Genomic DNA, 17,232 nt, shown 5'->3' on the forward strand with positions numbered 1-17,232 from the left:
AAGTGCTTATAAATTGATTGTTTAATAATTTCTTCCAGTATTTTTTAGGACATCAAAGTCAAGCTGACTGGTCTGTAGTTTTCCATCTCTTCCTCTTGCCAAATCTGACAGAAGAGACTTGTAGGTTATGGGAAATTCCCCTGTGTGTTCGGTAAAATAGTGTCCATTTCTGTTTTATGATGTATGAATAGTAGAAGTGTTGTAACCCATTCTTGTAGAGAAGAAAAAGTGGTTTTGGCTTAGAGCAGACATAGGGCACTGCTAGTGACAAGGGCAAGTAACCAGGGGACTTATGCACTGCTCAGTGACAAAATCAGTAACATAACATAACATAACATAACATAACATAACATAACATAACATAACATAACATAACATAACATAACATAACAGCATTGTGTTACATTACATTACAGAAATAAAAATTCCTGGCTCATCTAGATACTCAGTTGTCATAGTGTCACTATGATGCACAACTGGTGTATAGATGTGTGGGAAGAGTTACATCTGGGATTCACAGCTGCTATGGGATAACCATGGCAGAAGGGAGCACTAAGTAAGGGCTCAGTTTTGAAAAATCTTTTTCTCACCTGGGTCTTGAGTAATGATGAGCTGGGCTGTCTGCAGCATTTGTCTCCAACCTGGAAACTAGCTTCTGTTCTCACATGTCTATAGGATACTTAAGTAGCTGGGTGACCTTGCTCTCTGCTACATTCCAAAAGAAGAAAGATGCAGAGCCCATTTTGTGCATGCTAGCTAGCTGCAAGAATCCTCATTTAGGAACAGGAACAATTGGGATCCAAGATTCTCCTCCTCTACCAGAAACATGGTCCAGGAGCATTGTGCTAGACTGTATGCCCCTGGGAAGCTGAGGAACTGCCTATAAAAAGTAACTGTAAAGCCTCCCAGCCTAGTGGCATTTTCTGTTCATGTTGCAGGTTGAAGCTGTGCATCGGCAATGCTGAACTCTCCAGCATTTTGCAAACAGGAGAGTGATGAGAAGCAAGCAGCATCTGCTATCAGCATTGATAGTTCAACTAACTTCATGCTAAAAGAACCGTTGCTTCCTAGCTTTAATTCACTGTCATTGTCCCCAGGTTATTTTGGAAAAGAAATGCCAGTGCTGCAGAACATCCCTGCATGTTGATTTCAAGCTACAGGAAGAAATGGGTGACACACTGCGACAGCATCCTTCACTTGGGGGAGCAGCGAGCAGCAGGCATTTCAGTGTTGTGTTCTGTATGGCTGTTTTCCTCCTCCACACATAGAGTAAGGGATGCTTTATGGCCAGATTTTCTCTCAGCTCTTCTTAATAGAGAAAAATAGCAGGTAGAGAGCATCTGGAGTTGCTGGCAGAGGTGGCAACTGATGAACAGATAATGAAGGCTTTATTCTCCATTTGTTTAGCTTTTTAGGAAGGAAAAAATGAGCAAAAGCTCATAGAGAATCAGTGACGTGCTTTTGGATGTATGATAAAATAGATGCTATCAAATTCCTTCTCAGAAGTTAATTTGCTGCAGCAGCCAATTGAAACAACAAAGCTTGGAGCACCCTTTTTTGTGTTATTTAGTCTCCAGGAAACACCTTGTGAGCCATATACAAATCTAACCCTTTTAATTGGAGTGCACAATAAGCCTATGAGCTACAAAGACATTTGACTGGTTCATGCTGTTATCAAGTTTAGTCATCATTATGCAAAACTAATTAGCAAGTCAGAATCCTTTTTTTGTCATCACTAAGCCATTGCTGCTTTTAGAAATAAGATCCCAAGACCTTCCCTTTCCCTGCCCTTTCCAACTGCTATTCTGGAATTAAACCTTCTCTTTCTATCACGACAAAGGATGTGGGGAATATAAAAAAGTCTTCAGCTCCTTCCTAAAATGTCAAAAACTGAAGAATACTTGGGTTTCTTTCTCAATTATTGTGTTCTTGGAATTCATTATTGCAGAAGAAGAAAAAAATGTTTTGAATAGTTTACATGACTTCTGAAAAAAACGTATTTACCCCTGCAATCTTTGGCAAGCAGGGTTTCCAGTTTGCCAAAATTGTTAGCTTAATATTTCTGTTTTGAAAGTGGACTTTGTGAAACAAAGCAATGAAAGAAGCAATGTTGTTTGTTTGTTTGTTTTTCAATTCCTATGAGTCAGAAGTATTGTGAAAATGTTTTAAAAAGAAAAAAAAAAATCCCTTTCAAAATAAGATACACCCTCAGTGCCAGCCCAGCAAGTGTATCTTTCTAGTATGCAGAGACAGCTGATAGCCTAAGGTTTTCAGATTACCTGCTCCATGGCAGAGCTGTGCTCCAGTATCTTGAGTTGTGTATTGTGAAACTCCATTAAAGTCTGTTTGAATGACTAAGTGCAAAGTGTTTCATGGGTCCCTAACTCTGGTATAAAATGCCTTGCATGTGCACTGAAAACCCAGAAATCTGGAAACCTCAGCTTCTTTATACCTGAGTTGTGAATCTTCCCAGCCTCTTCAAACCCTGTAGTATGATATCGCCACAGGACAATCCTACTGCTTTTCTGCATGGAGATGGGAACTTGCTATGTCTGTCTCTGGAGACTGTATTGGCTGGTGCGTCTTTCCACAGTGGGGTCTGTTGGTTCTATCTAATTTCCTCACCTCTTATTTTCTGGACTGCTTCAGGATTTGCAAGGATTTCTCCAGTTTTCTTCCTCTTAGAGGATATGGTTGAACAGGGCTATGAGCAAACTGATTGTGATAGTTTAAAACTGATGGGCAGCTCAGCACCACCATGCTACTCTCTCACTCTCCCTTCTCAACAAAACTGGGGGAGAAGTAAGATGGAAAGAAACTTCACAGTTTGAGAAAAGAATGGGGAGATCACTCAACAATTACCATCATAGGCAAAATGGACATAGACTAAGGGAGATTAATGTTATTCATTGCTTATTGATAACAGACTAGAGCAGTGAGAAATAAAAGCAAACTGAAAACCTCTTCCTGACCATCCATCTTCTTCTACCTCTTCCCCAGAAGCAGCACAGGGACATTGGGAATGGGTATAGGGTCAGTTCATGGCAATTTATCTCTTCTTCACCCTCACTCTTTTCCCCTGCTCCATGTGGCATCCTTCTCATGGGATGTCCTCCTTCCCAAACTGATCCCTCATGGGCTGCCCACAGGCAGCAGCTCTTCAAGAACTGCTCCCACACGGCTCCGTACCAGGGGGTCCATCCATCCCCCAGGAGCAAACTGCTCCAGCACGGGTCCCCCATGGGTGGGCGGCAGCTCCCCCCAGGCCCCCTGCTCCTGCGTGGGCTCCTCTTCATGGGCTGCAACTCTGGCCTGTGGCTCTCCATGGGCCGCAGCCTCCTCCAGGCCACATCCACCTGCTCCACCTGGGGCTCCTCCATGGGCAGCAGGGGAACTGCTGCTGTGTGCCTGGAGCACCTCCTGCCCTCCTGTTGCACTCACCTCGGTGTCTGGCTGTCTGTAGGATTCTTTCTTTCTCAGTTCTCACTCCTCTCCCAGCTGCTACTGTGCAGCATATTTTCCCCTTTTCCATTGTGCCCTCCCAGGGAACAACCAATGTCACTCTCTGGCTCAGTCTTGGCCAGTGACGGGTCCCTTTTGGAGCCGGCTGGAGCTGGCTCTGATCTGACATGGGGCAGCTGCTGGGCTCTGCTCACAGAGGCCACTCCTGCAGTCCCCACACTGCCAAAACCTTGCGATTTGTGCCCAATACACTGATCTTTGGAATGATATCCTGGCACATTGCAGAAAGTTTGGGTCTTTAAGGATCAATTCCAACCCAAACCATTCTATGCTTCTATGATAACAGGATAATTGAAGTTCAAAGTGTTCTCTGGAAATCACCAAGTCTATTTGCCCACTCAAAGTGAGATCAATTCTGAGGTCAAACCGGGTTACTCAGGACTTTATCCATCCTGGTCTTCAAAACCTCTAAGACCACACAGCTGCTCTGGGCAATCTACTCCTATGCTTGACTGTTCTCATTATAAGGTTTATCCCTGGCTGTCTTGAAATGAATTGGCTTGATACCAGAGACTTCCCACATACCTTAGGGTGTACGAGCTTAGATCACACCTCATGTAGGAAAGGACCAACGGCTCTTTGAAGGACAGAGCTGAAATTCTGGAGGATCCTGAAAAATCAGAGGCATTATCTGGAAAACACTGCACACAATTCAATAAAGACAAATAAAGAGCTTGCATTTAGATGCACAACTGCACCATGCCAGAATAGGGAATGTCTGGCTACACAGTACAGCGGAAAAGGACTTGAGTGTCACGAGCTGAACATGCTAATGTAAAAAGATGTGAATACTGTTCTGGCTGTGTTGACAGCAGAGCCTCCAGAGGCATATGGCATCTGTTCTAGAGTGTTGCAGTTCAAGAAGGATGAATGAGGAAGCCGAGCAGTGAGAATGAGAATTATTAGAGGTAACCTGCAAAGAAAGGCTGAAGTAATTGAAGTTATTTAGTCTAGAGAAGGCTTAGGAGAAACATAATAGTCTGTAGTTACATAAAAGTTTTCTGCAAAGAGGAAGAGAATAATTTGTTCTACATGTTCATTCTGGTTAGGAGATCAGGTAATTAAATCACAGTTAGGGAAATTCAGGTTAGTTATTAAGAAAAATCTTTTAACATAAGGATAGTTAAGCACTGCTATATATTTTTCCTGGGTTTCTTATGAAGATTCCGATGCTGGAGGCTTCTAGGACAGGTTAATCTCTACAGACAGCTTTCCTGAATGCCACAGAGGTTTTCTTGGGCCAGGTAGCTGGAAGAGGTGATTTCTTCAGATGCGTTATAGCCCTATTTTCTCTGATTCTCCGATGCAGGTGAGTGAGTCTTTTTCAAAAAGTGTTTACACACTCACTGAAACTCTGTAGATCCTAGTACCATTAAAAATTGGATATTAAGTCCCTTCTGGAAAAAAAAAAAAAAAAAAAAAAAAAAAAAAAAAAAAAAAAGTTGTATGTTCCTAAACTACACAGGTGCTATGGAGAGTGCTCTGCCTTGTTTTCATCAGCTTCCTCTCTGAGCAGCTAGATCTCTGATACCATTTTAGTAATTAAATTTTAAGGAAATGGGGTGCTTACCCCATTAAGGTTAAGAAGTCCTGCACTGTCCACTATCCTGCACCATAGGCTGCACTGTTCCTTCACACTCACTGTTCTAGACACTTCAGTCTCATCCTGCCATACCCTTGGGTGAAACCTCCTGCACAATCACGGTTTGGATGACTCCAGCCTTGCCTGGTGTGTGTTCCTGACTACATCCCTAATGTGGGGGGTGAAATGTGTCAACTTTCATCAGAGTCACAACCAGCACAGCCCAACTGTCAAACAAGTATGCATATTCTGCAGAAGAGAAAAAGGATAGGAAATGTTTGTTCCCCTGTAAAATATATTTAATCTTCTTTTTCTGATGAATCTCTTCATACTCATTACCTAGTTTATCTTGGCACTGTTTGGGCAAATGACCGCCATTTTCCTATCATGAAATAATTGTTATAGCATCACCACGAGAGCCAAAGACAGAGATGAATACATCTATAATTGTGGAAGAGAAGAGAAGTAACCAAGGCAACTCATACAGCTCTGCAAAGTAATGAGGACTTTCAGTTCCCATTGCCTTTGCGTGGCAGTGGTAATAACCACGCTTTCTGGACTTGCTTTGGTGTCACACAAGATTTGATTCAACTAATTCCTTTTTCTCAGTGAGTGCCTCTCAAAAAACAGATGTAGGCCTGCACCAAACCCTCCGTGCTCAGGCTGGATCCAGACCCAGGCCTCTTACATCTTTAATCAGCTGAAAATAGACCTGACAAATGGAGCAGCAAATGTGTTTCATGTATCTTCCTTTGACTGTAAAATAAATGACCTGAGCCAGAGCTCATCACTCTTCTCTACAATTCTGCCCGAGCAACAGAACTTTATTGCTGCTCTGGCTCATGACACAGCACGTGTGGCACGTGTGGCGGCCAGGTTTTCACTAGAAATGGTGGGGTTTGGATGTGTTTGGAGGGAGATTGGTGTGCTTTTTTGTAGCTGGAGTCCCACATATGAAAAAAAGTCAAGGGCTGGCGTGGGGTCTCATCAAAGGTCCACTTCAGTAAGGCTTGGCTATGCTGCAATGATGCTTGAAGACAAGGTTCCACCCACAGCTCCATGACCAAGCCTGAGGGAGGTGCACAGTTATGTGTCTGCTTTCTGGGTTATAAAAAGGAATCTTATGATTCAGTGTGAAAAGGCTTTGAATACAGATTTATCTCTAAATCTGCCCTTATTGCTGCAGTATCCACCAACCCACAAATTCCATAAGAACTGTAGCTTGGCCACTTATTTTAAACACTGAGTTTCACAGGTTGCCTATTTCCCAGCATGCATTGATGTCAAACTTTTGATGTGAGATATCTAACGTGGAGAAGAATGGCATGTGTGAGATTTGCTTATGGTGCATTTTTCAGACTGCCATTAAACTGATCTATTGCTGGAACAAACAATAAAAAACTGATTAAAACTCAGCCCTTCATAAATTAAACATTGTTGTCTCTAGCTGGCAAGCCTGCCACTTGGCAGAAAGCAGGAACAATTGAACTTGGTGCAATGTGTATCTACAGAGTGACAGGCAGGGGCGATTTATTCCCCTTCCATACCACATTACCAAATAAAAGGTACATTGGCTAAATAAGAAAACTCCTGAACCCTGCTTGGCTAATGGCATTTGCAAAATACTTGTCCCAGGTGAGCTACTTTTCAAGATAAGCTATCAAACTGCCTATTTTATATTTTTTTATGAATATGGATATTTTAGTTAGGGTGATTTTTATGAACTGCAAATGTTCTGTTGGGTGAATACTATGCTAAACCCTTGTGCCTGGTGCCCTCAGAGACATCCAGATCAGGAGTCTCTGCACTAAGCAGTGCAAGCACAGGACTAAAACAGAGCTCCTTTTTTAACATGGTTTTATTATAAGAAAAGGAAGAGCAGGGGTAGGGAAGGACTGAAAGGAGGTACATAGATTTGTTCCTGTTCTCATAGGAATAGTGTACTGCATCCCCACCAGGAACATCACAGCTTCTGCTCTGCATTTGCATGTAGATTGAGCCTTGGGTAACATGCAAGGACTGATTTAAATACAGCCCTTTCTCTCATTTTGCTGTTCTCCCACTCCCACTCTTGCTCCTACTCCGGGAAGCACCAAGAAGAGAATGAGGTATTTTTCAAAGCTGCCTTCTGTGCTTTTTCAGGCACCCAATGGCAGCCCAGCTCAGTGGTGTTGCAATCCTGACACCACGGGAGTCAACTTTGATGTTTCTTCCAAGGGCAGTGCATAAGGTACACCTCTGCAGTGAAGATCCCCTGGGCTTCAGTGTTACTTTCTAATTGCCAGGGGCTTGATTCCCAGCTCAGCCTCTGTACCTGAATTTTCTTACAATACCTTTTCTTATTCACTCATCCTTCTTCCTGTAGGTTGTGCCATCAGGATTGTCTGTTATCCTGCATCTCCCTTAAACTGCTGCTTGTTTCATCCTCTGGATCCTTGTTCATTCAGTCGGAATCACTCTCCCTCCCTCTCTCCCTCTCCCTCCCTCTCCCTCCCTCTTTCAGGGGCTTTTTGGGCTTGTAATAGGCATAAAAATACAAAGGTATTAGAGTTAGCTGACAGGTGCTGCTGATGTGGTCAACTGTGAGGAAATGAATAACTACACTTGGGTCTGACCCTTGGACTCAAATATAGAAAAAGGGGAATATGATTTAAAATGTTCTTTTCCTGAACTAGACGGAGTATGAATTGTCCATAACTACCTTTCATGCAGTTGAGAGAGGACAGGATACACACTTCTGAACGCTGGCTCAGTCTCTCTATTCATCCCTCTCTTTCTTTACCTTCCTTGTCTGATGGCTGATGGATTGTATTGCTGCCCTCTATCAGCACCTGGACATCTTCAACATTTCATAAATGAACATGGGTTCAGCACCAGGCTTCTCTCCATTTTCAGGGTACAGAAAACTCTGCTTGCTCTGTGAGTGTGATGAGAAGAACAGAGATCTTGAGCAGTTCTGCAGACTGCAGATCTGATGGTGGCTTGCAAGAAGGAGCTTCTGAGTAGTTTCCAAAATTATCTGCTTCTGGATTGATGAGATCCTTTCTGACCAATATGACCAATAAAGACAGTTTTGTCTAAAGGCTTGTGAAGAATATCTTCTAGAAAAAGAAAAATAAATAAATAAATAAATAAATAAATAAATAATCACCAACAACCAAAAGCGCACACACACACAGAAAAAAAAAAAAAAAAAAAAAAAAAAAGTGCCTTGAAAGTATCTGGAAACAAATCCATCACTGAGGTACAAGTGTAATTTTCAGTGGGAGTAGCCCTGGCATCAGTGGAAAAATGGATATGGGAGTGCTCTGTTTGTTGTTGTAAGAGTTCACAGGCTTTAAACTGATAGATGTTCATTATCAGTATCTCAACCTGTTTATTCAAGCTAAAGCTTGCTAAAGCAACAATTGCTACATTTATTTTATTTTATTTTTTTCCAGCCTGTAGTGTGACATCATTAGCCACACAGACTCTATTTAGTAGAGCCCACTGCTACCCTCTCCCCAGGGTGTTTTTCCAAGAGATTCAATGGCTGGAAACTGGAGCCACAGACATTCAGCTGGATGCACTTTTAGAGAAAACTATCATAGATATCAGAGCCATCCTATCAAACCAACTGCAACCTCTCAAGTAGGCGATAAATACTGCAGTCTCACTCCTAAAATTTGAAACCTGTTAGTGTAGAATTCTGTTTTGTGTTATTTTACAGTCACAGGATCTTGTGGATCTTTTTTCCTGCTAAAGACATGTTTCATATTTCAGTGCTACCTATCTACACCCAACTCATGGCTAAGTCACCTACTTCTTCTCATGTCCCAGTCATAAAGTACAAAGTCTTTGTTGTCTAGTCCATGTGACTTTCTATGTGCAGGCAAGTACATTAAGGTGGGACAGTGGAGGAATCTTGTGCGAAACTCAGCCTCCTCAAACACCACCCTAAACAGCACTCATCATAGAACTAGCACTGGCGCCTCTGCTGGACTTTTCCCCTCCTAAACTGTCTGCTGCTTCTCCAAATACAATGCATATCTGTAGAAGTGTGTTGGACCTAAAAGAAGTAGATTCTCTATTGCAACCAGACATAATATGGGAAAACACACAATTCCAGACCCAGCTGAGTGGAGCCACTCTAATGGGAATGATGGAAGAAGCCAGAAAGTAAGGTACTACAAGAAGCAGTATCTTCTCTCCAGTCACTATCCAAGGTGAAAAATTATGCCTAGTTTAAAACATTTACTCCTGTCCTGCCTGATAGCAAAGTGAACCTTAAAGGCTAAAGAAAAACTTGGTACCTCTTTATCTGTTCCTGGACTCCTCTGTGGCACTGAAGCTGGATTGCAGATGTGTCCATCAGTTTACAATTAAAGCCAAGGATTCCCAGGGTGGGCTTGACAAAGGACTTAGTGAAATGATTCTGCGTGGTGGAACTAACAGCAGAGCTGAGGTGCCTAAACATAAAGAGTGAGTGAGGCAGGCTGTGGATTGCAATGGTTAGCCAAGACCTTGTTTTTATGATCTGTGAAAAGAACTGAATCTGACCATGTGGGCATGTTGAATCTGTCTCCTCACATAATGGCACAGGCAGGCTGTCGTGGAAGTCTCCCAGACTGAGAGTACCTTGCAGCCTGTGCAGAGCTCCTCTGGACACATAGCCATACTCTGTCTACCCAGGAAAGGGAACCCTGCCTCTTCCTTCTCCCATGCTCATCTCAGCATGGGATCTATGTGCTTACGTGTGGCCTGGCTCCACATCTAGGGCTGCTTGTCATTCCCTTTCCTCCTCTTGTCTGCTGTTGCACCTTCTGAGCAGAAACACACCACTTGCCCTCCCCATGACATTGTTTATGCAGAGCACTGGCAGAGATTCAGTATGGGGGTCATACGAGCAGCCACTGTCTAGCCATGGTATAAACTTACATTTGTGCTAATAAAGAGACCTTAAAATTCATGCCCTTGTGTCTTTTCCCTGCTTCTGTGCAATTTCTTTTTCAACCTTGATGCTATCTGGCTCAGTTAAATAGCTCTAGTCTAAAGGACACCTCCTCAATATTGATTCTGACTGCTTAAACTTTGTTATTTCATTCAATCTCTTGCTCAATACTGTACCACACATGGACACCCTGGGCTGCATATCTAGTCTTCAGCTATTATTGGTTTGATATTAAATGGTCTGTTTCAACATAAAACACACACAATATTCATCTTCATTTTCAGAAGCGAAAAAAAGTATATAAGGAGATGACATTTTCGATCAATTAGCTGGCTCCTCTTTCTTCTCCAAATTAACTTTCCACAAAGGACCTCTGCAGCACACAGCAAAGCAATGATGTCTTTAGGGATAGAGGGGAGCTCAGAATAGAAACCATGTCACTGAACTGTAGGCAGCCCCAGACTTGGACATCAGCAAGTGGCTGGTATCCAGAGCAGGACAAAACATAACTCATTTACAGACACAAAAAGGCACATTCCTGCACGAGAGGGCTGTTTAGCCTCTCATCTTTGAGGCTCCAGGTAGGCACAATTTGGCCATAGCTTTCATGCTGAGAAACAGGAAGGCTTTGTAGAGCTTTTCCCCTGTCACAGGCTCTTTTTTCACTGAGTCATCAGTGTGGTTTTTTTGTAGCAGCGGGTGAAAAAGCAATACTGATGGGGACAGCAGCACTGCAGAGATGCATCTGCAGCCACTTCTGTCCTCCCTCTGGGCCAAACAGTGGTGAAGATCTGGTAAAAACGACAGCTCTTGCCCAGATCTCAGGGTACAGGGGAAGGCTGTGCTGTGGTGTCCCGCTCTCCCTGTGGTTGTTACCCAAACTGTGTTGCAGTGGCACTACCTCACACGCCAAGGGCAGTGAAAGTCCTCCAAGGTGCACCACCAAGTGAAGGTCCTCATGCTCTCCTCTCCGAAGTCCTGACACTGAGCCCCAGTCCATGGGTATGCACCATCACGCAGAGCAGCCTCTGTCAGCCAAGCAGTGTAGAGCAGTCTTCGTGGAAAGATAGCTTCTGGAGCCAATTAGGTATTTGTATTGAAACATCTCATTTTGATTGGAAGCACCTGGGTTTTATTAAGTGTTTTTTTGTTTTGTTTTGTTTTGTTTTGTTTTTGTTTTTGTTTTGTTTTTTGTTTTTTTTCCCCTGTTGCCTGTGCTCCAGATCTCTAGGGCAGAACAGGGCTTGTGCAAAACTTGAAACAATTAACCCAGTGTTCGGGTGCCGCCACTCTCCTGTGATTGCTCTCTTGCAGCTCTGCTCTTCATTAATTGTCCTCCCCTGTTCTGAGACAAGTGGACATGTTTAACATCTAGTTCATTAGCCTGTGCATTCCCAGGTAGCTGGGGTAAAGTGCAAGCCCAATGTTCATGTTATCATAGCTTCACTGTGTGGATAGCTTTCTTCAAAGCTAGAAGACAGTCAGCTGATGCAAATTCTAAATGTCAATAAATCTGCTCTGAATCACAACCCGCATCCCCCACACACATACCCTTTGATCAGTCAGGAAGGAAAGGAACTGCTTGGCATAAACCCCTCATCCTGAAAAGTCTTTGTATGTTGCTTTGTGTCCCGGACACCTGTTTCTGCCACTCTGCAACTGCAAGTTCCTGCAGGTGATGGCAAATGTTCCAACCCTGGCCATGCTCAAACCCTACAGATGCTGCATTTAGGTCCTCTGCCCACCCCATAGACCAAGGCTTTGGGGACCTTCTGCTTCTAGAGAGACCCACCTAAGTCACATACCTGGTAACTAGAAACAGACAACACCAAGAGGCTCTTTCATCCCATCCCCAGACTGATGTCACCAAAAGAAGAAGAGAGCAATGAACAGTACATAACAAGCTATTATAATGAACTTTTAAACTAAGAAAATACTGCTGCTAAACTATTACATTTTGGATGGCACAAATATTTTCAGCCAGACTCAAGAATTTTCTAGGAAATTTCTTGTTGATTCAAATGTATTGAAATAATATTTGAGAAATCCTGCAGAGACTGAGCTCTGAAGATATCTTGAATGCAGCTTCATAACAGTGTCAGAAATTGACTGTTAAAAGCAAGGAGAGCTGAACATTTATCTTAATGCTTGAAAGCCATGCTATCAGATGGAGGAATTCAAGAAACTGAGTTGGATGGGGGAATGCTTCAGTCTTGTCCCAAACACTGAACCTCATCAGGAACATTGAGGCACACCAGAAATTAAAGAAAGCAGCTAGATGTGAATCTTAGAAAAGCTGTCATGTATGTTGGCATTCGAGCACTGCTGTTACAAGGGGAGATACAGTCATGAAGCTTGAACCTGAAACAAAGACAAAAAGGAATTATGAATCTGGTATTTCAGGCTGTGTTCTTGTCAACAAAATCTTTACCATGGATAGTGCCAAACAAAACATCATGTTAAATCTTAAATATACAGAGTGGCAATTTCAAAGCTAACATTTTAATCATGTCTTATTGCTGTAACCTGTGCATAGTCTTTTGTACCATAAGCTCAAAATGTCAGGCATCAGGACAGACCATGTGCAAATCTAAATTGTATGTATCTAGGCATTAACCAAAGCTAACTAAAGCAATATGAAATCTGCAAAAGTTCTGTGTCTCAGGATGAAGGCATTTTCCTCAATCAGTTCCTACAGAGAATGGCTACTCACTGCCTCTTTAAACATAAGAAACCGTGTCTATCAATGAAACTGAGGGAAGTATGTTAAAAATTCAATGAAGGAGCTATTTTACCACATGCACACATACAATTTACCTGTGAACTTTGCTGCCACAGAGCATCCATGCTGAAGTCTACACTGGTTCAGAAGAGATTCAGCAAACTCTTGGAAGGAAATCCAGACTTTCAATACTACAGTGCCAGGACTTCCCTATGCCACCAAGCCCATGGCACTTGGAGAGATTTTTCCCTGGAGAACTATTACATGATTTTCTTGTTTTCCTGTAATCTTTGGCTGTTGGCTATGGTTCCTGATAGGAGACGCAGGTAAACGAGCCTGTGGCTGACTGAGTACCACCCCTTTTATGAACTGAGCTTCCCAGACACTAGTACGTGACAGCCCAAAGAGAGAAAGAAGCTGCGCTGCTCAGTGCACTGTAAGTAAGGAGCAATTTCAATGTAATGCCTGGAACTCTGCCTGCTGCTGAAATGCATGGATATAAATTAGAGTTAACTCCCCCGGCTACCCTGGATTTACACTAAAATGAGGTGTTAAGGTGAGAGACTGCTCCTGCTTGCTTAACTCAGGTTCCCGTATTTCAACTAGATATGAACAAAAAGTGTAAAATGTTCTTAATAGCTACTAGACATACTGACTGCTTACCCTGCATATTTATTTTGCCTGCATGAATTCATTACACCAAAATTAAATATCTCTTCTAAATTATTAATATTCCTAAATGTTTATGAAAATACAGAACAAATAAACATGACAAACACTGTGATTCAGATGAAAGAGAAGATAACAATAATCCTCACATATTTGCATACGGAAAATGAAGAATTTTAAGTTAATAAGATTTATCCTTCTCTCTGACCATTTTAGTGGAATGTTTTTTAAAAATCTATTAAACTTGAGATTTCCGCATAAAACAATACAAAATACTACAAGAAAAAGACATTAGAGTCAATCTATTCTTCATGCTGGTCACAAAATCAATCGCATTCATTGTTCAGAAAAATTAAAAACCTTTCTACATTTTATTAAAGTGCACATCTCAACAATATAGGGAGATAAATAATTGATACATTCCAAATACATGACCTACAAAATATTTATTGGAAAAAAATAACTCTTCTATCACCCATTTCCTTCAATAGCAGTGCTATGCTTTTATGATGTTTACAACTTTAATGTCATTTTTACAAGAAAACATACCAGCTGCTTATTATTTCATTGTGCTTAACATTATTTTATAACAAACCATCAAATCTGCTGAAGATAAAACCCATTATCTGAGGAAAACAGTTTTACGCTAACAGGTAGAGCAATTTGGTTCTCTTAGTGAGATAGTATTTCAGTATCTTCACACCGAGTAATGTATTTTTGCTGTGTTGAAAAGCCTATTGGTCCTTAAATCACCACTGGATATCTGTATAGGTTCTGTAGGAGAACTGTGTGACTCTGTGAGTTCCTTACTGTGAAATGCAAAGGTTGGGCTGGAAGATCAGAGAAGTTCTGCAGGGACAGCCCCAGCAGACACCACAGCCTGTGGGCAAAAGAGGCAGAAGGATGCTCCTGCTCCCCAGATGTTCTCTGGTTTTCTGTGTGTGACTCCTCTCACATGCAGCTTCCCACCCTCCCCAAACACACACATCAGGCCTTGAGCAGGGTGGGACAGATGAACAGCCCTGCACTGTGGACATGAAAGTCTTATTATGTACTGCTAGGAGCCCAAGCAACATATCTCACACATATCCGAGGCTCTGTCTCACAACTCTCTGCAGTCCTGCATCATTCATGCCCCACAACAGCTAGCCTAATGTTTATTTTCCTTTAGTTTTCTCCACTAACTAGCCTCTAATTCCTCTGTTGGGCAGACATGCCAGCTCTCCTGGAATCTGCAGCAACACTGCCCAGCCTTTATCCCCATGCACAGTACCTATCAAGGTTATTACATGGTCTTCATGCAGGATTCTTCCTCCTCCTGCTGCTTTCTCTGTGGTTGAGGGGAAACTGATGTGACAGACTTAACAGCTTTTCAAGTTGATATGCTCTTCTTAGCACATCTATACCACCACACTTCATTATGTTACACACATTTATCCTTCCACCATCCCTTGGCCTGAGGCATTGCTGTTGCTGACGGTTGATGGTGGGAAAGCAGACCACAGAGAAATCATGGTATCCAGAAGAACATGGGCCTGAATAATTTGGCCAGGTAATTACTTATCCGAGGTCCTCCAAGTTATAACATTTCCTTGGTAATGGTCTTCACATAATTTTGTCAATATTAGTTTCTTAAGAGATCAAAAGGATTGGAAGGAATTTCCAGTCCCTGAGCCAAGCCCCTGGCTTTTGGAAGGTTGCCATTTCTCTTCTGGTTAGGAACTTCTTGTTTGCTAAACTACTCATACTCATGACCAATTTGTTCACAATTGCTTTTATGTTTGTTCTGTTTAAAATTTCCAGCATTAAGGAACATGTTTGAGAAAGCAAAGCTAAACTTATAATTTGCTATGTCTCTGAAGGCTTTAATAACAGCAAATTTTAGACTCCTACATGTGCTTATTAAAGAGCTAAATCATGGACTGTAAGAAGCCATGGCATGTTTATTGAATGTAACAGACAATTTTTAAGTGATTAATGGCTTAGCTAAGTTTACTATGTTGAAGTGAGTTTTGAGGAACAGGGAATAATGTTCTGGCATCAGAAAATGCAGGAACGATGCAAATATCAGTCAGAGTTGGACCTCTTGAAAAAGGTACTGAGGGCAAAGAGGCAAAGTTTCTCCCGTGTTTCAAACAAAATGAGAACAGGGAAAGATCTGTAGCTGTGATAATGGAGAAGTAGAAATGAGATTAAGAGCAGGTTCAGGCAATATGCAAAATGCAAAATATGCAAAAAAAAAAAACAAGTATTTGGTGTTCAAATCATGTAGAAATTGCTCACCGTGGGCTGGCAGAGGCTAACAAAGTCATGGGTGTGAGAAGAAGTCACAATTAGACTGAGAGTAGATATAGAGAGTAACTGAGATAATCAAGTCCAGAGAAGGGTATTCAGTAATCCAGCATATTGGAAAGACTTAGCATGCTAAACAGCACTTCTTGTAGCAAATGTAATCAGTAGATTTAGTAGGTTTCGGGTTACTGGGTATGACTGCAGTATAACAAGTGTAGTACCTATATCTGAAACAGAAAGAAAGTGCCTCTGGCTTGTTATTGTGACCTGGGTGTTAATAAAAACTGTACAATAAAGGTTGAATGAAAAATATCAAAAACGGGGAAGTGAATGGCAAATGAAATTACATGTATCATGATATACCACAGGTAAATTGTACCAGAATAACTCGATGCAGTTTTCTGATAAGAAAACTCTTTCTTTAGGTGAAGGAATTAAGGATGCCTCTCCAGACATATTACTGGGTGTGGAAGCAAACTTTCTTCTGCGGTAGCAAGATGTGACACATTCACCTTTCTAAGTCAAAATGGACAGCTTTTACTTCACGTGTTCAAGGCTCCAAATAAAAGTAGACTGAGGCTGAGTTTAGAACTTTGTAGATCATACACATTCAGGTTCAGAAGGGTCACATTAATTCATTGCCTTCATTACAGTAAGATTATTTTTTTTCAATCCCAGCTAAAAAAGCAAATAATTAAAATGGTTTTTCTATTCAGAGAATTGTTTGATACACAAAAGGCTCTTAACTTCCTAAATGGCACAAATCCCTACCAACAATGAGAATCTCCCTTTTTTTTCTGCAGTGACTTTGAAAATATTTGCCAAGAACCTGGTAAAACAGCCTATATACACAGGCTTTAGCCAAATTAATTTATTATTTGTAGCCCTTATTATTTGGCTAGTATAAAACAAGCTACTATATGCAGCAACAGGGAATCAGGATGCCTTGGGTAACAAAATGCAAGGATGACACCAGCACACTGAGCACTTAGTGCAGAGGTACTCAGACATACAGGCCCTGGACTGCAGGGTCACATCAGCATATCTTCAGCATGTTCCCCACAACCTGTGTCTCCTGGAGCCCTTATATCCTTTACCACTGTATCTGTATGTTCACAGTGCACCAGAAATGCGCAAACAGAGACAGGGGACATGCTTTAGAAAAACCAGTCACTGCTTCTCTGCACTGTGCAGAGAAACACATACAGTTCTCAGTGAAGCTGGATGCAGGAAAACACAACTATTTGGAAGAGAGCTGTGCGTGGAAGCACAGTGGCCAGCCTAACACTTATAGCTGTGTAACAGAAAATCTGCTTATGGATAATAGATTTGATGTTTATAAAGTCGGTTTTAGAAACGCAGCCAAAACAATAGATAGGGTTAAAATGAAATATTTAAGATATTTTTTTTTAACTGCTTTGTAACTTAATTTAGGCAAAATAAAATTTTGGAATCTTGAAATTTCATGAACAATAGTAATTTAACTTTTATACCAGTTTTTAGTATAGTTTTCCC

The sequence above is a fragment of the Aythya fuligula genome, chromosome 17 (assembly GCF_009819795.1).
Source record: "Aythya fuligula isolate bAytFul2 chromosome 17, bAytFul2.pri, whole genome shotgun sequence".
Classification (NCBI taxonomy): Eukaryota; Metazoa; Chordata; class Aves; order Anseriformes; family Anatidae; genus Aythya; species Aythya fuligula.